The sequence below is a fragment of the Schistocerca cancellata genome, chromosome 8 (genome assembly GCF_023864275.1).
Source record: "Schistocerca cancellata isolate TAMUIC-IGC-003103 chromosome 8, iqSchCanc2.1, whole genome shotgun sequence".
Classification (NCBI taxonomy): Eukaryota; Metazoa; Arthropoda; class Insecta; order Orthoptera; family Acrididae; genus Schistocerca; species Schistocerca cancellata.
In genome coordinates, this window is record NC_064633.1 from 344,566,821 (window position 1) to 344,589,783 (window position 22,963).

General features: G+C 45.2%; 1 protein-coding gene across 3 annotated transcripts in view; it reads left to right on the plus strand.

Moving 5' to 3' along the window:
• The window catches only part of LOC126094569 (protein kinase C and casein kinase substrate in neurons protein 1-like), a 550,603-nt gene that overhangs the window by 186,275 nt on the left and 341,365 nt on the right, over positions 1-22,963 (plus strand). The gene's annotated exons all lie outside the window — the stretch shown is intronic.

Here is a 22,963-nt window from a genome sequence, read left to right on the forward strand (position 1 = left end):
CATTTCCTTAGTGAGGATTTTACAGTTAACTGGAAGCTATCTTTTGCAACTAATCGTGAATGTGCTTTATTGGTCTCAAGTTGTGAGCTGTCGAGCGCGCAGACGTTTAACTCCAGCACTATCTACTATCTCAGGAATGCACGTATTCCTAATGAACAGCGGCGAAAGTTAATGCCGTCTGGCGCACGCTGCATTTCCTTCCGCGCTGTCTGTACCCACTTCTCCCACGCGGACTGCAAATAGGGCCCCCGGCCTCGTCCTGCGGTCTGATGTTGACACAGCGAGCCGAGCTTCTCTTCCGCTCGCTCCGTTGCCGTGCGCAGTGTTGTGGAGCTTTTGTTTACAGCCCGCGGGGCACTGACGTAGACGATGTGCCGAATGGTCTAAAAATGTGTGTATGGTGCAGCACTGGCGAACGAGTGGTATCAACCGCGCGGTAGGTTAATCCTCACCTCTGATAGGGGCGCTACGACTTGCAGAGCCTCACGTACGCTTTTCTCGAAGATTCATTGTCTCGCCCATCCGCAGACGCCAATGCGGCTCGGTAGTTTCTATGAGTAGTAGGCTAGCAGCTACAACCCGTAGTTCAGAAGAATGCGAGGGGTTAGGCGGGATGTGAGGAAACAGCCTCCGTCTCGCGCTTTTCTGCCGCGCAGCTACATGTAGCCAGTGGTATTAGGCGTTCGAAAAATATTGATATCCGGATCAGAGTAACAAAGAGATAGCATAGTTGTTTTCAGATCTACTGTACTAACAAACAACCAGAAAACGATAAGTTTGCTCAAGATCCTGAGTTAAGGAGAACGACGCAGTGTTCCTTGGGACATGCATGCATGTCCGAAAGAACAGCTATTGCGGCGACTACAGCCATTATGAAATACATGAAATGTAATGTCAGTTGTGAGTACGAACGACCACCAGCTGTATAAGTGAATGAAAATTTGTGTCTGACTAGAACTCGAACCGGATTCTGTTTCCGCGAGAGGTCGCGCCCTAACCGCTTTGGCTATCCATGCGCGAGTCACGGCCAGACACAGACTTCCATATGTCGTCTCTCCTGGGACACAATTTGCACTCGTACACTCCTGTAATTCCCGTACAGAGGAGGAGGACATTTTAATTGAATACAATATTGCAGTGCCTGTGTTGTTCAGAATTACTATGTAGTGTTCCTTCGGACATGCACATTCTTACGTAAATAGTTCGTCTCAGTGTCCTGCAGTCACCACTTATTAAATAGATTGATACGAATATTTTATTCAGAATAATAAGTTTGTATGTAACTACTAAAACATTTTTTGTCACCAAGCACATTGCATCTTATTCACTTAAAACTTATCAGGGGAGGCATTGTGTCTTCTCGCTCACGAACAGGTGTCACTTGCGTGTACTCTTATATTTCATATGAATTTTACCCCTAACGCTGGTTTACTTAGCCATTTTTCATTTACACAGTCAATTGCAAAGGTAAAAATTATTGTATAACATCATATCCTCAAAAGGAAGAAACTGACTTTAATTCCTCCAGATACGTGAATATAATGTAATGAGCGTGAATAGACGAAAATATTAAGCATCGTTGGACTGCAAGATCAACAGTCGTTCACCCACAACTAAGTACCTGAGATTGTGTCTAAAGACCTATTCAGAGTGACTGTGGGCCTGACTGATCCTTTACAAAGTAATTTTAACAGGGGAGAGAGAGAGAGAGAGAGAGAGAGAGAGAGAGAGAGAGAGAGAGAGAGAGAGAGAGAGATTCGTGCATGAATGAGTGGGATAACAACAAATTTTATCCTAGCGCACGCAGTTATTCAGATACGCTACGCACCCTTGTCACATACTATACAGGGACAGATGTCGAAACACTCTCTTGAAACCACGTAGACAGTTCTTCACTCTATCAGAGGACGTGGTGAGTCCACAATGCTGCTGCTATGTAAAGGGCGTTAAACCACAAGGGACAGAAGCGCCCGGGTCGGCACGGAAGCTGTCTGGTTGTCATTGACAGCGGTTATCACGTGCGGCTGGGGCGGGGGGGGGGGGGGGGGGGGGGAAGGGAGGAGCGGCGGCGGTGGTAGGTGCAGGCAGTTCCTCCAGGACTGCGGCGGTCGGGCAACTGCTTGTAGGAATCTGGTCACAAATTTCGAAGATTTTCGTATTTCAGGAGAATTATTTTTATGTGACATTCCTACACCATCACAGTTTTTCCAGTGTTCCTGATGTTAGTTACATCCAGTCGGCAGATATCCGCCGCAATTTTTTCCTTTGCCACACCATGCCTGGTACAGCTGTGGAACCAATTCGCCTGCAGTTTGACGTGAAAATAGAACCAACATGTGATACGGTCTAGACGTCAGTAGGACCGTAGCAAAGGTTCGTGAGTCGTATATTTAATGTTTAGCTTAAAGAGGAAGGCTGGATACTGCACTATTTTCTTTATAGGATGGTAATAGAGATGATTTTCTGAAACCTTCCTCCAACCCGTCACGTTGAATCCTGTAATTGATTCTGAAGGAGGCAATGAAGGTAATGGTTTTACCTCCTCTCGACAACGTGGTCATTAGAGACGAAGCACAAGCTGGGATCGGAGAGGGATAGGGAAGGAAATCTCCACGTTCTTTTCAAAGGGACCATCCCAGCATTTGTAAAATGCCTAACTGAAATGACCGAAAACAGATACGTGTGAATGACCGGCTGGGTTTCTTGAAATGTCGTCCTGCCGTATGCAAGTCCATGGTCTTACCTCTGCACCGCTTCGCGCGGTGATTGTTGCGTTTCTGACATTCGTAATTTGTAATGAACCCAAGGAGTGGGCGCTGGAAAATGCCCACCTACACTCCAATACCACAAAGTAATCCGCTGAGCGTCAGTTTCTTAAGTGACGAGCAGATCAAGACTATCAGTGTGCCACGCCCTCACGCGATGGCCACTGCGGAGAGATTAAGGACTTCAACACGGGACAGTGGCACGCAGTCTGATGATCCTGAATTAAGACTGGCCGTCCCGCCACTAGCCAGTTCCTAGCATTCAAATGGTTCAAATGGCTCTAAGCACTGTGGGGGCTCAATATCTGAGGTCATCAGTCCCCTAGACTTAGAACTGCTTAAACCTGACTAACCTAAGGACATCAGTCACATCCATGCCCGAGGCAGGATTCGAACCTGCGACCGTAGCAGCAGCGCGGTTCCGGACTGAAGCGCCTAGAACCGCTCGGCCACTGCGGCCGGCCCCAGCATTCGTTAAGTGTTTCTTCGGGAGATGTAAATGTGCCTTCCACAGCACAAAGTAGAAGTCAGTGGATAGGCAGCTCTTTCATGTAAATATAAGCTAACCGAACTGTGTGTTAGTTATCCCTTAAAAAATGGTCGCTCTGAAGCCATTTAGAAGTGGTACTCGACGGTCAAATAACTCTCCACCTCTGACGAAGGCCATGACAGTGAAGTGGTGTGTATGTGCCAGTCGGTTGAAGGAGATAAGCGCAATAACGTGAGTCGACGTGAAGGAATGGCTGGAAGGAGCTGTCCTGTTCGGACGTGCCCATGACCACATGGTTCATGTATCAGCACGCACTGTCCATCGTGTACACGAACTATGGTGTACTGCTCGCAGCCATGTAACACGGCGCAACAACATTGGTCATAAAAAAAAAATCCTAACCGACAGGGGCTGGAGATAAGTGTCACACATTGTCAGTGACATCCAGTTTCAGACATTATTAGAATTCCTGCTGTCAGTGAATTCAGGTCTTCTCAACCATTTCCGAACGAACGCTGCGAAAGGAAGTACCTGTAATGGACATTTGGAGTCGGATACCTCTCAGAACGCCGTTGCTCACAGTGTCGCGTCTTCAGTGAGCCAAACAACGCAGAAACTATACAGCTGCTGACGGGCGGCATGTAGTGCGATATGACGTGTCGCGATTTTGGGTCTTTCCAAATAATGCAAGGCATGGAGTGCACCGACGGTCCCGGTCCAGTAAGGCATGTTCAACCCACAGTGTGTGGAGGGCAGACTTCAGGCCGCAGGTGGCTCTGTGATGTTCTGGGAGTGTCTTTCGTACCACGACTTGGATGCACTCATTCAGTATGAAACGGGATATTCGTTTCAACATTCTCAGCACTCACTCAGATCACCGTCAGCATGAAGCGGGATGTTCGTTTCAACATTCTCGATGCCCAAGTCTTGCTCTTTACTATAGATCGTCGTGGTTAAGTATGCTGTCAACAATCCCGTCTTTCGCGACGGCAGCCGTGTACACGGGGTAGCAGTCGTAAAGGGGTTGGACAAAACACGAAAACGCTGCGAAAAATAAGTGCTTGAGCATGAAAGCGTGCAATATCCTGAATACGTTGCAAGTGGTAGTTGCGGTCAGAACACGGTTCTGTTTAGTTGTGAGTGCGTTATGTCTAAGCTTAAGTGAGTTTGAACATCGGCAAATCGTTGGTTTTCGTACGGTGCGTGCTTCTGTAACCAAGGTCACCGAGGGTTTTGGTGTTTCAAGAGGCACTGCGTCGAAGATTTATGCCGCATACGGAGAAAGCGGGGAATAACATCCACTAGGTCACAATGCGGACGAAACAGTGTGTTGAGTGATAGTGACAAACGCTCATTGAAGAGAATTGTGACGAAAAATGGGGGATGATAGCCGGAAGGGCACCGCAGAACTGAATGTCACACTCGAAAACCCTGGCTCTGAGCACTATGGGACTCAACTGCTGTGGTCATAAGTCCCCTAGAACTTAGAACTACTTAAACCTAACTAACCTAAGGACATCACACACATCCATGCCCGAGGCAGGATTCGAACCTGCGACCGTAGCGGTCGTGCGGTTCCAGACCGTATCGCCTTTAACCGCTCGGCCACTTCGGCCGGCCGAAAACCCTGTTTGCACCAAAAAAATATGAAGGGAGCTCCATAATAAGGAAAGTACAAGGCGAGCTGATACTCGAAAATCACTCATGAATGATGGAAATGCTCGTAACACGACAGGATGCCGAAGCCATAAAGCCTGCACTGTGGAGCAGTGGAAGAAAGTCATATGGCCGAGCGTTTCTAGGCGCTTCAGTCTGGAACCGCGCGACCGCTACGGTCGCAGGTTCGAATGCTGCCCCTGGCATGGATGTGTGTGATGTCCTTAGGTTAGTTAGGTTTAAGTAGTTCTAAGTTTTAGGGTACTGATGACCTCAGATGTTAAGTCCCATAGTGCTCAGTGCCTTTTGAACCATTTGAAGAAAGTCATTTGGTGAGTCTTGTTGCAAACTGCTTCCTCCTCCTGGCCGAGTTAACGTCTCAAGAGTGAAACATACGAAGGTTCGGTGATGATTTGGGCGCCCAATCGTGGTATTCCACACGCCCCATGTTTACCCTGTAAAGTTGCATTACGGCCAAGGATTATCCGAACTTTTTGGCTAATCGGCTCCATGCCATAGTACAATTGGGATGTATTCCAAGAAGGCAGGCCCCCTATTGACAAAGCTCACATCGTCCAGGACTGGTTTTTGAGCACGAGGATGAATCGTCGTATACCCTGTGGCCACCAGATCTCAGCATTATTGTAGTTTTGTAGTCTACTTCGGAGTGTAAGATGATGACTATGCACATCCATCGTCGTTTCCTGAACTTGCCAGTATTTTTCAGGAAGAATGTTATAATATCCCCTTGCAAACCATGCAGAACCTGTATCTATGCATTCCACAACGACTGGAAGCTGTTCTGAATACCAACGGTTTTCGTATGCCATATTGGGCATGTTAACGTGTTAAGTTTGTCATGTTTCCATACCTTCGCCCACCTCTCGTGTCTGGTTTGGCAAACATTCAGGCACCTCAACCGCACTTAGTCTTGTCCGTTAAACGACCCGCTCTTAATCCTAAAAAAAAAAAAAAAACAGTGGAACTACGTGAAGAAATTTGTGGACTCTTTCCTCATCGCATTATGTTCATTATAGAGATTAAAAGGCGGTAACTCGGTATTAACGTTAGATATTCTTGAGGTGAGTGTATACTTGGTTTGGCAGTCCGCTGCAAAAAGACTGGATGACGTTCTTCTGTGAAGCATTTGAAGTCAGGTCCGCATGCGTAGTTACTCAGTACCATCTAAATGTTCGTGTGCGACGCTTTGTGGCGCCCTGTATCCGTAAGCTCTCGGAATATTTACTCAGTCAGACATAAACGGCGTGGGCGGCACGGCGCCTGTGACGTACATTCAGCACGGCTGTGGAAACACGGTGCGCGCAGGCGCGGCCGTCTCTCGTTACGAAGCGACGCCATCCGCTCGCTCCAAAGCATCTGACGTGCGAAACAAGGTCCATCACATTTCTTCAGCATATAACGAATGTAGATTAAGAGTTCTGTTAGTGTGCAATTTCTCATTATACACTGAGGGGGGGGGGGAGGAATCACAGCATCAAAAATAATTAATGTAGAGTAATGAAATTGCGGGATTACATTTGTATCGGTACCATATTTAATTACTTGAAATCGCAATATCACAGGTTAATGGAAGCGCGAGATAGCCATTGCAATTGTGAAATGCTGGTAGGGCCTACGTTTGTAAACGGTCTAACCGCCAGAATGTTCAGTGCAAGCATTTAACGTGCATCCATTGTGTTGTTCATGTGCTGGGTGTCAGTTTGAGAGACTGAGTTCCATACCTGTTGCACTTGATCTGTCAGTACAGTGACGGTTAATGCTATTTGTGGATGACGCTGGAGCTGTCGTTCGATTATGTCCCATATGTCCTCGACAGGAAACAGATCTGATGATCGAGCAGGCCAAGGCAACATATCGACAATCTGTAGAGCACGTTGGGTTACAACAGCGGTATATGGGCGACCGTTATCCTGTTGGAAAACAATCTTGGAATGCTGTTCACGACTGACAGCACAACAGGTCGAATCACCGGACTGACATACAGATTTGCAGTCAAGATGCGTGGTTTAACCACGAGAGTGCTGGTGCCGTCATACGAAATCACACCCCAGATCACAACTCGAGGTGTAGGTCCATTGTATCTAGTACGCAGACAGGTTGGGTGCAGGCCCTCAATTGGCCTCCTCCTAACTAACACACGACAATCACTGGCACCGAGGCAGAACCAGCTTCCATCAGGAAACCCAACGTACCTCCACCCTGCCCTCCAGTGAGCTCTCGTTTGACAGCACTGAAGTCGTATGTGGCGGTGGCTCAGGTCAGTGGAATGCATGCTACAAGGCGCCTGGCTCGGAGCTATTCTTGAAGTAACCGATTTGTAACAGTCCACCTGAAGCTCAAATAGCTGCTGCAGATGCTGTACGATGCGGCAGAGCCACACTCCGAACGCGATGTTCTTCCCTCTCAGTAGTGCCACGTGGCCGGAGCCCTTACATTCTCGTGGCCCACCCTGCCAGCAATCATGTACAGTGGCTACACTCCTGCCAAGTCTTTCTGCAGTGTCGCGGAAGGATCATCCAGCTTCTCGTAGCCCTATTACATGATTTCATTCAAACTCAGTGAGTGTTGATAATGACTTCTTTGTCGCCTTAAGGGCATTCACGACTAACATCGGCTCACTAGACCAATCTCAAAAGGCAACTAAGGCTCACGACCGGTACAGTGCGTATTTAAAGGAAACCTGATTTGCATCCTCTTGTGCGACTGGTTTGAAATTTAAATGGACATCATCTTTGAGATGTAAAATGCGCCTACCAGCTTTCGTATTGTCGCACAACTCCTCCTTGGTGTTGCAGTTTTATTTCCCACCTGAGTAGTAGTTCAGCGAATAATGTTTTATGACGGCGATCACGTGAGGCTGAATTAGGAGAATCAGTGTGATTCTGTACAAACCAATTTTCTCTATTGTGCCTCTTGCTTTATTGATGGAACACATCCTTTTCTGTTGGTCTTTTTACTTATTTATTTTTACCAATTCCAGTTTCGAATGTTGGAGCGCAATATTGGTCTGTAATGGTACCGCTTTTTTCTGACGACCCATTAGAGTTACTGTGGGAAATCTAAAACAGTAGTGACTTTTCAACCCGGCAAGTCTTCATTTGTTTTGTTGAACGAAATACCGGAACTTACAGACCATTATCGAGTGTCAGGATAGATCTACATTTCTGACGCTACAAGAGACGCTTGTGCATCACTCACTGTTGAAACTGAGAGAGCGAATCACGCATTCCAAGGATCGCGCATCTTATTACTTCCTTCAACAGAAGGTCAAGATTGCCGTCAGTGTTCGGATAGGGGCCTCACACATTGTAACTCCCCGCGTATTTTGACCCTCTGTTACACCAAGGATATCCACGGAGTACTGTCGAAACTGGTTGAGCCACTGAAAGGATTTACGTGAAAGTTTATCGGGAGTAACTTTCTTAATTAAGTAAATTCACTGAAGTGAAATAAATAGACCTTTTTCTTACTCTTTTTCTTGTGCCATTGACCCGCATCGGCGTAGGGCCGGCGTGGTTATTAACAGATTTGACACGTTTAATTCAAGGAGTGGCCGTATGGGTCTCCTTCCGCCGCTCCGTAACCCCCTGAACAGAATAATTTATGTGCACCCCAACTGCCTGCGGTTAGCGTTATTCATGTGAAAGTGAGCGAAAGTTTTCTAAATGTTCACGAATTGTGAATCTCCAATGGGACATGGATACCAGCCCGGTATTCACGTAGTGGGATGAGCGAAACCACCGAAAAACTACACCTAAGCTGGCCGGCACATCGACAGTCGTCGTTAATTCTCCGAGTGGATTCGACATGGTCGGCGCACATCCCCGTGCCGGAAACGACGCTTTAACACGCATGGCTATCCGGGCGGGTCAATTGAAATGAGTAGATCGATGGAAATTAATTCGATGCAGTGAAATGGAATGATATCAGTATAAGACGGTAGATGTTATGTTGAACCTGCAGAGTAATTAATATGCTGTAAAAACGAGAATTTGTACCAGACAAAGACTCGAACCCGAATTTTCTGCTTTTTAGAGCACTCATCCTCGCAACACACATTTATTGCCGCTGATATTTCCACCTATGTAGGTACCAAAGATTCTCCCACGGGGAACCACGAGGTGGATGAATGGAGTCTGGGGAGGACCGGGGTGTACACTATCACAATGAATATGTAAGATACAAATGAATCAATAGGGATGAAATCATTGATAATGCAGTGACGTTAATTGATATCAGTACACACAGTTCAAATATGCTGAACCTTCTATATGATGATGATGTCGTGACATTGATTCCATTAATTTTATTTTATTGCTGTGTATACCTGTAGTAAGGTAATTATAGTTCTCCAACATATCCGTCCTCCCAGTCGTGCTATTCCGACGTACCATGTAGGCAGTAATGTTCGTAAATCAATGGTGAAAACGTAAATACTTAAGACATCCGTAGCCGGTGTCAATGACATTACAATCTTTTCGAGATGTAGTGCCGCATCATCTTATAAAATACTAACATCACTAAAATCACGTTTCGATCGTGTTAAAGCGGTGGCGTTCAGGCAAAACTAATCACTTGCGGAGTGGGTTCTTCACTATATAGTGTCCCAGGATTGAATTGTCATCAGTATTCAGGAAATATAATAGGAACCATCATGTGAACCAAAAAAGTCTGTTAAACAGGGCTCTAAAATGCATACGTTAAGAGCAACGACAACTTGTTCATCGTCGCCAGTGTGAAACACATCTCGTCTACTGAACAAGTGGTGATAGTTCTCTAGGTATGCATCACAGAGCCTATATTTACTACACATTTTTGCTTTTGATTTCGACCTTATTACTACGTCTCAAAATAAAGAAATCAATGAGCTTGGAACTGAAGAGATTTGTTTCATAGTATCAAAGATGTACTGCCTGTAACTTTTGAGGTTATACATTTAAGAGCTCATATTCACTAGCCCATTTGGCTTCGACTGTTCATTCCTATCACTGAATATTCCTTCTGCGACGCACTGTATATTGCTGTATAAGACCCCCGCCTCAAATTTATTAGATTTTATTGACCCTAAAAAACCACTGGTTGTTGTTGAGGAAAAGGCTACATTGCTTGCTGCTACAGTGGAACATCGTTTATTGGGAGTAGCCGGGGGGAGAGGGGGGGGGGTGGCAAGATGGGAAACCAAGCCGCCTGTCTTCGTAATGAACGCAAACTTCGTCAAAATTTTCCTTCTGGTTACTATTCCAATGTCCCACCGTTGAAGTTCCCGCAAAAAATTCTGCAGTTTCAACAAATTTTCCTTTATTCATTCCACGCAGTGCATGTAAATTTTTGCCAATGGACACTGTCGTCTTGTTTCCCTTTTATGCCGTTTTACACTTGGAAGAAACTTGGCTGTAACGTACAACTTACTGTCAACTTGTTAAATGACTTAGTGCAAGGATGCACATGTGAAGGTTATAAATTTAATGACTGTCGTCGTCGATTGTTTCCACCATTAATTCCTGAATATCACACATAGTAGAGCAGTGGTAGACAACCTAATCCCCACAGACCAATAGTGTGCGTGCCAGCTTTCACGGCGGGCGGTGGACGGTACGTTCGTAATATGCTGTAATTCTGCTTCACGAATTTTGTAAAGTAAAGTTATTTCAGTGCTTTGTAAATTATTATTACCTTGAAGCCGGTGCGCTGTTAGAAAATTTCATTCAGAGTTGCGAAAGTGAGCGGTAGATAAAAAAATTTGACTTCTTCTGCTGTTGAGTGACTGCGGTGAAAATACGACCAGTGTGAACCGGAGATTTTTATTAATGAGGACCGGATAAACGAGGTCCCACTGTAATTGGTAACCCACTGCGAATCAGAGATCCAGTTATGACGGGCTGTGCGTGCCTGCAGGGCAGCGGTTTCGGCGGTCTCTGCCAGCGAAGTGGACATGCTGACTAATCCCAAAGGAGTCTGTTCGGTTAATGTGGGGACTCGGAGCAGGTCAGCCAATTTCAGCAATGTTATTGTCCATAGACCATTGCCTCACAAACGCTGTTTTATGATCCGGTGTACCGTCATGCTGATGAAAACAGTCGTCGTCTCCTAAATGTTTCTCTACTATATGCAGCGCACATTGCTGTAAAATGAGTTCACGTCCTTCTGTGGTTAGCTGACCACACCCTAGCCACGAAAAACACCCTCGTACTGTAACGCCACCTCGTCCGTATTTGACTGTCGATTCTACCTATGATGGAAAGTAATGTTCTCCAGGTATTCGCCAAACCCAAACCTTCCCATCGGATTGCCACAGGCTATAGCATGATTCATTACAAAAAAATCACTAGTTTTCAGTCAGCCTCCATCCAGTAGCGTCGCTGTTTATGCCAGCTCAAGCATCGTTTGGCACTGAGTTCAGAAATGTGTGGCTTATGAAGAGCTGGTCGACTATTGCACCTCATTCTTTTTTTTATTTTTTATTCAGTAGGCACAATCATTGTAATAGCTGGAATGCCGTCAGCACATTGCAGCTAGAGTGAAACACACTTCCGAGTGCTTGATGGTCCCTGTCAATCAGTACATGAGGTCTGTCTGATATTCCTGATTGTGGTTGTTCCTTCGCATTTCTGCTTCACAATAACATCAACAACAATCGGACTGGGCAGCTTTAGAAGGGTTGACATGTCTGTGATGGATTCGTTACTGAGATGTCACGTTGGAAGTCAATGAACTCTCCCGACAGTCGTACTCTGCTGTTATTGGCTTTATACTGGCGGGTCAGCCTCTCATGACATCTAGTGGCCAGTCGCGCGCTACACGGGGGTGTCCGGATACTTTCCATCAGATAGTGTTTATATCCGAAGATAGGCATTCGCGTTTTAAGGTATTTCCCAGAGCTGGGAGCATTGTGTCACTGAACGTGGGAGCAGCAGCAGCACGTGTCTGACCTTGGTGCGCTGCTGCCACGGACGCGGAGGAACCGGTCCCGCCGTCGCCATGGCGAGGCGCCGTGTCCAGCCGTTGCTGTAGCCGCAGCCGCCCGGGGTCAAGAGCCACCGTGCAGCCATCAGTGGAGTGCCGGCGAAACCGAGTAGCTGCCGCAGCGCGGCACCGCTGGTAGCATAAGCAGGCCGGCTCCTCCTGCACGTGGATGGCGATCTCTGGAATTTCTAGCGAGTAATGTACAAAATGCGGCCGACAAACTGCCTGAGGTTGCACGGAGTGTTTTGAGGAGCACATGGGTGATAAAGAACTCATTTCCGGAAACAATCATATGACTCAACCGCGAGATCTTTGCTGGCTTCCTTTTTTCCAAATTTTTTGTAGGGTAAACGTGTCAGGTGTTCCTTCTGTTGTGTAAGACTTCGTACACTGTGGTATGGAGAGGTGAGCTGCAGAGTGGTGTAGCAACTGTCATCATAGGAAAGCTGGACAGGAGTAACAACTATTAGCGAACAAGTTAACACTGTGAACAGAAGATTTATTTTACTTGTAGTTTTCCAAGTGTAGGAAGACTCATTACAGATAATGCTGCAAGAAATAGAATCCACTCTCAGTGTTAACGAGAAAGAGGCTTTTTGAATCAAAGCACAAACGATGGTGTCGGAGCCGCGACTAGGCGGCGTTTGCGTAGCGTCACGTAGCGAAGAGGCTCAAAGTGCGAGTGGTCTCTGTGGCTGTCTCCGGCCGTCCTACATTGCGGCGGCAGAGGGCGCTCGTGGTACGGAGCCACTGGAGTCGTAGCTCAGTGGTCGTGCATCATTGGTCCATCGGGTCTCGCACGACTGCGATCGGCGTCTGACGGAAACTTGCAATTCCGTTACCAGCTTTGACGCCTGTGTGGTGGTACTGGTACGTGATACCACACCTCCTATCTGTGGGTCGACCTTTACTTTATTGTACACGTGGCTTTCACTTCCGTGCTGTATGTTTCATTTCGTTCTATTTGTTACTTGCCGGCGCTTTTTAAGTACGCCGGCCGAAGTGGCCGTGCGGTTCTAGGCGCTACAGTCTGGAACCGCGAGACCGCTACGGTCGCAGGTTCGAATCCTGCCTCGGGCATGGTTGTGTGTGATGTCCTTAGGTTAGTTAGGTCTAACTAGTTCTAAGTTCTAGGGGACTAATGACCTCAGAAGTTGAGTCCCATAGTGCTCAGAGCCATTTGAACCTTTTTTTAAGTACGCAGCAGGTCTGGCCGTCGGGTACTGATTGATGCGTAGGTAATTTTCGTGCGCCAGCGCCCAGGTGTGTGTGTGTGTGTGTGTGTGTGTGTGTGTGTGTGTGTGTGTGTGTGAGCCTTCTGAGTTCTCGAAAAAGGCGGGCACCATTGTGCGGAACTGCTCTCGTAAGTAATGGAAGGCTGCCATCTGGTGAACCAGCTTCTTTAGATAGTCTTGCGGCAGATGCAGCGCCCGCTTGCGGCCCCTGTTTTGGACACGCTGGAGTAGACCCACGTACTGTTCCGCCGCATTGCCTCAGACGACAGCTGCATAATCAATGAACGGACGCAGGAGCATTTCGTAAATGATGGTATCCCAAAGCAAAAACAGGGCAAGCTAATGATGCCAAAGCAGGAAACTGGCTAAACTCGTGGTACGAATAACAGATCATGGGAACTTTAACCCTTTGCCATACGATTTAAGTTCCGTTAGCGTGAGCCGTAAGTGGCTGCAAGGTAGGGATGCGCCTTACGTTTCCCGGCGCTTACAAACGCTAAGGCTGCGGTGCACCGGGCGTCAGAAATCGTGCTGGGGCCCTCGGGATTTGTTCAACTCCTCAATGTATATTCTCCTGAGCGCACTGTTCCAATCACATTAGTTTTATTGCTGAGCACAGTTTTGAAAAGTTTCGGTGAAGAAAACCAGTTACCTAAATATAGAATATGCCCTTTGTGTAATACCGACTGTGATAGTTCTAGAACTGCACTTTCAGAGGCACTACCACTAGCATCAACTTTGTCACTACCCATGAATATCTTAAAATCATAGCAGTATCCTGCATCCTGAACTTGACTCACACAATTTGTAAATTTTAATACCAAACCTCGCTCTTTTTGATGGGTTAAATTGTTTGTAGGATAAGTGCCCCTTAAATTTCATTAATGATTCATCAATTGCAATATTTTCTTGCATTGTGTACACTTCCTTAAATTTTTGATTGAACATATCTGTGACTGGCCTTAGTTTGTTCAGCTTATCTGTGTTGTTGGCTAAACCGTTATTCGCTAGATGCAAAAATCTCCTGATGTGCAGAAATCTCTTGAGTGGCATCGTCTTCCTAAATATTGGCGTTTCTATAACGGCCCTCCTAGACCAATACAACTGAATGGACGGATTCCTTACTTCAGCCATGATTACATATAGCGCAATGTATATTTTTATTTCATTACAGCCGATAGGTGACCACTTTTGGTCTATTTTTCCTCTCTTCTGTTCATTGTTGAGTATGTCTGTGCATATCTATTCGTCTCAGTTACGATGTTTTCTCAAAATGTACTATTAAATATTACATAGAAAACGTCTTAATTCTCTTATGCTTGTACTCATGTGCTGTAAAGCTGCTTCTCTTATTCTGGGAATTTCCGTATACGTCCAGATTGTTGGTTCATTGTCTTCCTTTTGCCACATCCACGACTCCTTCAATCACCAGCCGCTTACACCGTTTTCGTGCAGGAGGTAAAACGTCGCTGCCACTGTCAAAATATCCTGCAGAATCATTGTTGGCTATGCCACCACATGTCTCGAAATCTTAAGGGACTTAACTGCTAAGGTCATCAGTCCCTAAGCTTACACACTACTTAACCTAAATTATCCTAAGGACAATCGCACACACCCATGCCCTATGGAGGACTCGAACCTCCGCCGGGACCAACTGCACAGTCCATAACTGCAGCGCCACAGACCGCTCGGCTAACCCGCGCGGCGTTCTATTTACATTTGGCGCGGTTGACCGACGACGTCTCCACACGACATGCGCTTGTTCGGCGCTGTAAATGTACCACGCCTCTGATACGTCTACTTGATGTCTGGCCAGGTCGGCACGCTAAGTCTCTCACACGACATTGTAAGCCAAGGGGTTAAGAACTTACACACGATGGGTATAGAGACAGAAGTCCCTATATGTAAGTTTTGTGGCGAGGGCCAAGAGATTGTAACATACTAATCTTCCAATATGAAGCGTTGGAGACCAAAAGACACAGAGTATTCGGGTCGTGAAGTCCTGAAGAAATGTTGTCTAATAAAGAAATATCAAAGGGCCTCCTGCTATCCTTTGATACTGGTTGGCTTTAGTAGAACCACAGGGAAAAAGACAAAGCAATAAACTCTGCTTTGGTGCGAGCGACAAACGGCTAGGTTCGTTATTTTCGTCTCCCTGTTCAAATCAAATGAAGGGCTAATACAGAGGCTTACCGACAATAATTATTCCCACGTTTCATTAGCGAATGGAACAAGGAAAGGGGGATGAGTCACTGTTACCGTAACTACCCTCTGCCACACACCATCAGGTGGCTTGCGGAGTGTTGATGTAGATGTACACCAACGTATGGTGGCGATTTTGATCGTGCACTGAGTACCAGGTACAGCTGGCGCCGGTGTCTCGTAGCCCCGCAGCGATCGCACCATGTGATTATTTTCTTACGCCCAAGTATTTCACTGTCTACAGCAACTCGAACCTCACTGGGGATGAGGCAACTGGGGCTGGGTACCGGGCGAAGATGAATGCACAGGTCTTCAAATGGTTCAAATGGCTCTGAGCACTAAGGGACTTATCATCTGAGGTCATCAGTCTCCTAGAACTTAGAACTACTTAAACCTAACTAACCTAAGGACATCACATACATTCATGCCCGAGGCAGGAGTCGAACCTGCGACCGTAGCGGTCGCGCGGCCCCAGACTGAAGCGCCTAGAACCGCTCGGCGACTCCGGGAGGCACAGGTCTTCACTGCGTATGATTACTCGTAGTTATTGTACGGTAGTTACTGTTTCTAGCGATTAGTCGCCTGCATTGTAATTAGGCAGTAGTAGATCTATTTGCCTATTCATGCTCAATACGTTACAGACATGTATTTACGCTCAGGTTGAACTGCCAATCCCTGCACCAGTCGTCTGCGAATATTCTCTCGTAGCCTCCCAAGTGGAACAAAAATGGAAAAAATTCAGAAACATCGTCCAGTACGCCTTAGATAAGTTCGTACCGACTAAGGTCCAAAGCGAGGGGAAAGATCCACCGTGGTATAACAATCATGTACGAAAGGTACTACGGAAACAAAGAAAGCTTCATCATAGGTTTAAGAGTAGTCGAATCATAGCTGATAAGGAAAAGCTGAACGAAGCGAAAAAGAGCGTAAAGAGAGCAATGAGAGAAGCGTTCAACGAATTCGAACGTAAAACATTGGCAAACAATCTAAACAAGAACCCTAAAAAGTTTTGGTCATATGTAAAATCGGTAAGCGGATCTAAATCCCCTATTCAGTCACTCGTTGACCACGATGGCACCGAAACAGAGGACGACCGAAGAAAGGCAGAAATACTGAATTCAGTGTTCCGAAACTGTTTCACTGCGGAAAATCGTAACACGGTCCCTGACTTCAGCCGTCGCACGGACGCCAAAATGGAAAATATTGAAATAAACGATATCGGAATTGAAAAACAACTGCTATCACTTAGTAGCGGAAAAGCATCCGGACCAGACGAGATACCCTTAAGATTCTACAGTGATTATGCTAAAGAACTTGCCCCCTTTCTATCAGCAATTTATCGTAGATCGCTGGAAGAACGTAAAGTACCTAGCGACTGGAAGAAAGCGCAGGTCGTTCCCATTTTCAAGAAGGGTCATAAATCAGATGCGAATAATTATAGGCCTATTTCGCTTACGTCAATCTGTTGTAGAATAATGGAACATGTTTTGTGTTCTCGTATTATGACGTTCTTAGATAATACAAATCTCCTTCATCATAACCAACATGGATTCCGCAAACAGAGATCATGTGAAACTCAGCTCGCCCTATTTGCCCAAGAAATTCACAGTGCCGTAGACACTGGCGAGCAGATTGATGCCGTATTCCTGGACTTCAGGAAGGCATTTGATACGGTTCCGCACTTACGTTTAGTGAAAAAAATACGAGCTTACGGAATATCGGACCAGGTTTGTGATTGGATTCAGGATTTCCTAGAAGAAAGAACACAACATGTCACTCTTAACGGTTCAAAATCTGCAGATGTAGAGGTAATTTCGGGAGTACCGCAAGGAAGCGTGATAGGACCTTTATTGTTTACAATATACATAAATGACTTAGTTGACAACATCGGTAGCTCCGTGAGGCTATTTGCAGATGGCACGGTTGTCTACAAGAAAGTAGCAACATCAGAAGACTCGTACGTACTCCAGGAAGACCTGCAGAGGATTAATGCATGGTGCGACAGCTGGCAGCTTTCCCTAAACGTAGATAAATGTAATATAATGCGCATACATAGGGGCAGAAATCCATTCCAGTACGATTATGCCATAGGTGGTAAATCATTGGAAGCGGTAACGACCGTAAAATACTTAGGAGTTACTATCCGGAGCGATCTGAAGTGGAATGATCACATAAAACAAATAGTGGGAAAAGCAGGCGCCAGGTTGAGATTCATAGGAAGAATTCTAAGAAAATGTGACTCATCGACGAAAGAAGTAGCTTACAAAACGCTTGTTCGTCCGATTCTTGAGTATTGCTCATCAGTATGGGACCCTTACCAGGTTGGATTAATAGAAGAGATAGACATGATCCAGCGAAAAGCAGCGCGATTCGTCATGGGGACATTTAGTCAGCGCGAGAGCGTTACGGAGATGCTGAACAAGCTCCAGTGGCGGACACTTCAAGAAAGGCGTTACGCAATACGGAGAGGTTTATTATCGAAATTACGAGAGAGCACATTCCGGGAAGAGATGGGCAACATATTACTACCGCCCACATATATCTCGCGTAATGATCACAACGAAAAGATCCGAGAAATTAGAGCAAATACGGAGACTTACAAGCAGTCGTTCTTCCCACGCACAATTCGTGAATGGAACAGGGAAGGGGGGATCAGATAGTGGTACAATAAGTACCCTCCGCCACACACCGTAAGGTGGCTCGCGGAGTATAGATGTAGATGTAGATGTAGATATTCACTAACCTCTTATATTAAATTTGAATAGAGCATGCCATCGATTATTACTATTGTTCTTTTAATCCACTCTTATTATACATTCGTTCCAGACTGCCATTATTTTGACCTGTACATGCAGCCTCCTGGGACTGGTAGACATGTTTCGGACTTCTGAAAGGGCTAAAGATCGCAACACAGCCTTCTTCCACGTTTTCTGCATAAGTACACGTACGTCCTGTAAGCTGCCGCGCGGGGTAGATTGCGCGGTCTTGGGCGCCTTGCCACGGTTCACCCCGTTGGAGGTTCGAGTCCTCCCTCGTGCGTGTGTGTGTGTGTGTGTTGTCCTTAGCGAAAGTAAGTATAAGTTAGATTAAGTAGTGTGTAAGCCTAGGGATCGATGACCTCAGTCAAATTTCCAATTTACCGTAAGCTACCATGGACCATCACAGGTACTCCTGGACTGCAGTTGTTTTCTTAGTAGATTTGGTCAGTTAAGATCGTAACTGTGTTACGTGTACTTAGGTATGTTACATACTGTACCTATCAGGCATTACCTCATTGCAATCGCTTTGTTTGCGTATGCTATCAGTGTCTTACTAGATTAGTTATCCTCCTGTCTCTTACTTATAGGTAAATAGTATTTATAGCTAAATGGAAGATGTCAATATTTATTTAAAGTTTTATTCGAAAATTTGTAATTTATAAAATGAGTCAGAGATGTTGTAGCAAAAATTAAAAGTAACAATATAGACTTATCATACAGCACTAGGAAACGCTATTTCCTCAAAAGCTGTAAAATTTAAAAAATGCAAAACAAAAATAGATCAAACATCCCTTCAGTACTTCGTCGAGTTTATGTAAAACATGTTTCTGTTATTCGCACTTATCAGTAATAACAGAAAACTCTGGCCGGTGGTGGTGGTGGTGGTGGTGGTGGTGGTGGTGGTGGTGGTGGTGGTGGTTCAAATGGTTCTGAGCACTATGCGACTTAACTTCTGAGGTCATCAGTCGCCTAGAACTTAGAACTAATTAAACCTAAGGACATCACACACATCCATGCCCGAGGCAGGATTCGAACCTGCGACCGTAGCAGTCCCGCGGTTCCGGACTGCGCGCCTAGAACCACTAGACCACCGCGGCCGGCTCTTCACAGTTGGCAGCATTGGTAAGCGGCAGTTACTGGCTTGTTCCGTAGTCTCTTCTATACAGCTCCAGTTGGCATGAAGCCTTAGCGGTGAACGGTTGTGTTGTTACAGTGTTTTTAAGCAACGTGCAGTCATTAAATTCATGACAGCAGAAGGCGTCACCGCAAAGGAGATTAATCAGAGAATGTAAGCAATTCATGGTGATTGTGTTGATGTGAGTACTGTGCGTCGTTGGGCGAGTAAGTTTAAAGATGTTGAGGCAGGAATATCTGACCTGCGTGGCGAACAAAGAGTTGGACGTCCTGTGACAGCAACCACCGAGTTTAACAAGCAAAATGTTGACACACTGATTCAGGACGATCGTCTTATCACTCACAGATAAATTGCAAGCACAATCGGCATTTCACAAGAACGTGTGGGTCGCATTATTGCTTTGCTTGGCTATCGGAATATCTGTGCGTTGTGGGTACCCTGGATGCCGACGCCAGAAATGAAAGCGCACAGACTTGAAATTTCCCAGGAACTCCTCTCGCGTTACAAGAATGAAGACGCACAGTACTCACATCAACACAATCACCGTAAACTGCTTTCATTCTCTGATGAATCTCCTTTGGGTTGACAGCTTCTGCTGTCAAGAATTCAATGACTGCACGTTGCTTAAATCGCTTCGACCGACCGTCTGCGCAGGGTTCCGTACTTTACACTGTAACAACACAATCGTTCAATGCTAAGGCTTCCCGCCAACTGGAGCTGTAGAAAAGAGGCTACTGAACAAGCCAGTACTTGCCGCATACCAATGCTGCCAACTGTTGAAGAGTTACTAAGGTGGAGGCATTAATTTTCAGTCAACCTTCGTAATTATATACAAAACAAACAAACAACAAACAAAAAACAAGAGAGTCGTAGGCTCACAGTTTCTCTCTCATACATTGTGTTTCTTTCTGTACCATTGTTACCAATACTACTGGTAATCGGACCATTTACTACGTCATTTATATATTGTACCAAAACGACCAGCCGGTCGCGGTGGTCTAGCGGTTCTAGGCGCTCAGTCCGGAGCCGCGCGACTGCTACGGTCGCAGGTTCGAATCCTGCCTCGGGCATGGATGTGTGTGATGTCCTTAGGTTAGTTAGGTTTAAGTAGTTCTAAGTTCTAGGGGACTGATGACCATAGATGTTAAGTCCCATAGTGCTCAGAGCCATTTGAACCAAAACGACCAAAGCGTAGTTTCGGTAGAGCGCAAGTGTAATGTACATATGACATAATATTGGGTGTAAAATCTGTGAATCTGTCAAAATTTATCTAAAATATGTTTGAGTACACACTGCAACACTTAGTACTCAGAGAGGGGAAACGTTTTAACATGATTTAACATTGTGGCGAAATAACATTCATCTGATAAACGGACTATATGACTGTAAATGACAACACTTAACACGACATATTTTGATGTCACGATGTTGCGGAAATGTTCTGCAGAAAATTTCATTAAATCACATTTAGTAGTTACGACTGAGACTTGCAATCCACGAGAAGTTTCAGTAACGTTGAAAGGCCCTGTTGAACTAAAATGTGGTTCTGATCGGCCTTAGTTACGAAATCCCACTTAAGGTGGCGAAAATTTAGCCCAGGAGCAATCCTACCTTCAGATCGCCGGCTACCGAACAGGTGAAAACGGTTTACAAAATTTCAATATCCGCTTGTGCAGATTTGGTGCTTGCCGGTGCTGCGCTCCTATCGGCGCGGACTTCAGTGTGTTGCACACCTCCTGACAACGGGTTAGTGGTTTTCTGGCGCAGTCATATTGTTACTATTTCATGAAGCTCCGAACATGTTATCTCTTCACACGAGATAAAAAAAATTGCAGGAAATTTCTCTTTTCATATTTTCCAGCAAACTTATAATGTATGACACAAATGAAATGAAATATTTTTCCGATGATTCACTAAGGCGTAAATGGAGAACCACATATGTGGGGCTCAAGTGCCACTTATTGTGGAAACGTATTAGTCTTTGCATTGTATTTCTTTCACCTTTCTTGGATAAAAATATTTTATTCAGCAATATATAAATTTTATGGGAAACAGTAAACTGTATCTGCTGATGCACACAAAAAGTGTGATTCTTAATCTTAACAATTTTGAATGTGTTATTTCCAGTACAGGCTGTTGTTGATGCTCTAAAAATACTTCATAAATGCAAGAAAATAATAATCATGCAGTAGTTATTGCCAGTAAATAAGCCTTCACGGTGCATTTTTATGATAAGCTTCAAAACAATTATTTTTCATAATACATAAATGCATTCCACATTTGATGATGCAAATGTCTCTTATCTTGGAATTGGAACTACGTTTGCAGCACCTTGAGGCATTCCTTGCCTCAACAAATTTTGGTAATTGGCCAACGTTGCAACCAATTAAAGAAATCCCGTTTTACAACACAACTCTTCTTGGTTTTTTTAATTCGCATTAACTCCATCTTCACTGTCAGAAATTCATTGTACAAGTACGCCGTCCTATGATAGCTACTGTCATGACATCTTAACGCTTTTATTGTTTACGTAAGTTTCCGTCCCAGTCAGATAATTCCGCGTTACTATCATTAAGAGCAGTATGTAATTGCTCACCAGTGTTTCGTGTATTGCTGTGTAGTGTAGAAATAACGGTTATTTCAGTATTCCATTATCGAAGACCAAATCGAAATTAGCAAACGTGCATTATGACCTGAAGTGCGTGGGAGCACATTCAGAAAGTGGATTATTTCATAGTAACGAAGAAAATTTATGCAAATCTGAACTAATTCTCAACATCTAGAATAGTTTGCGAGCGTTAGCTAAAGAACGCATATTCTTCGTCTGATACTCAGGCATAATAGTTATTTACATTCCATTTCGTTTTGTAGAATAAATTATTTTCTGCGGACGGCTGGCCCTGAAGTAACTCACGAATCGTTGGTTGCAAGGTGCTGTGGCTTAGTTTTATAACTAAAAAGTAGAAGGTCCACACTCGCGGCCATTGGTCTATAAGCGGAAAAAATCCGCCTATTTATGCAGAAAAAAATAGTGAGCGGAGATCCACATGTGTGTAAGAAGGGAACGAAGAAGTTACGTCGCGAAAGAAATGTTCAAAGACTTGTGGCAGTGCCACAGAAAAAGTATATAATTAAATAAAAAGTTTGGTCGGTAACATTATTACGTAGCAGTAGACGTTAAAAATTACGTGCCTACGTCAGAAAATTCGCCACAGTGTTCTCTTTCACTTAGCGGAAACAGCACATCAGTATATTCAATCGCTCTTTACATCAAAGTTTGTTTTGGGTGGCCAGTCTTAACTTGGTACACGCTGTGGTGTTGAGTCGCAGGCTTAAGTGGCCTCTACTGTGACGAAAAGTGCCAACGGAGCGACTCACTTTCCGCAGGAACGTATGTTAATAACAGAATTTAGAGACGTTAGGACATAAGCACTGCGAAACCACAGAGAGCAGAATTATAATCCTGTCCAGCTCTTGATTAACATTGAAGAAGTTAAAGAAACATTATAGGCTGGTTATGTTGTTCCTCTTGCATCCTTCGAAGTACTACTTTGCGATCACCATGTTCATCTGTAGCTGCTCTGCAGTGAATGCTTTGTTTCCTACGCTTTCATCCATCTTTAATAATGACCTCGATGTCGGTACAATGTTGAACTACAGCCCTCCTTTATTCCTTCCTTCGCCACGAGCACTCCGCAGTTTGTGGAGACTTGGTAAAGGCTAGTATCTGTCAGCGG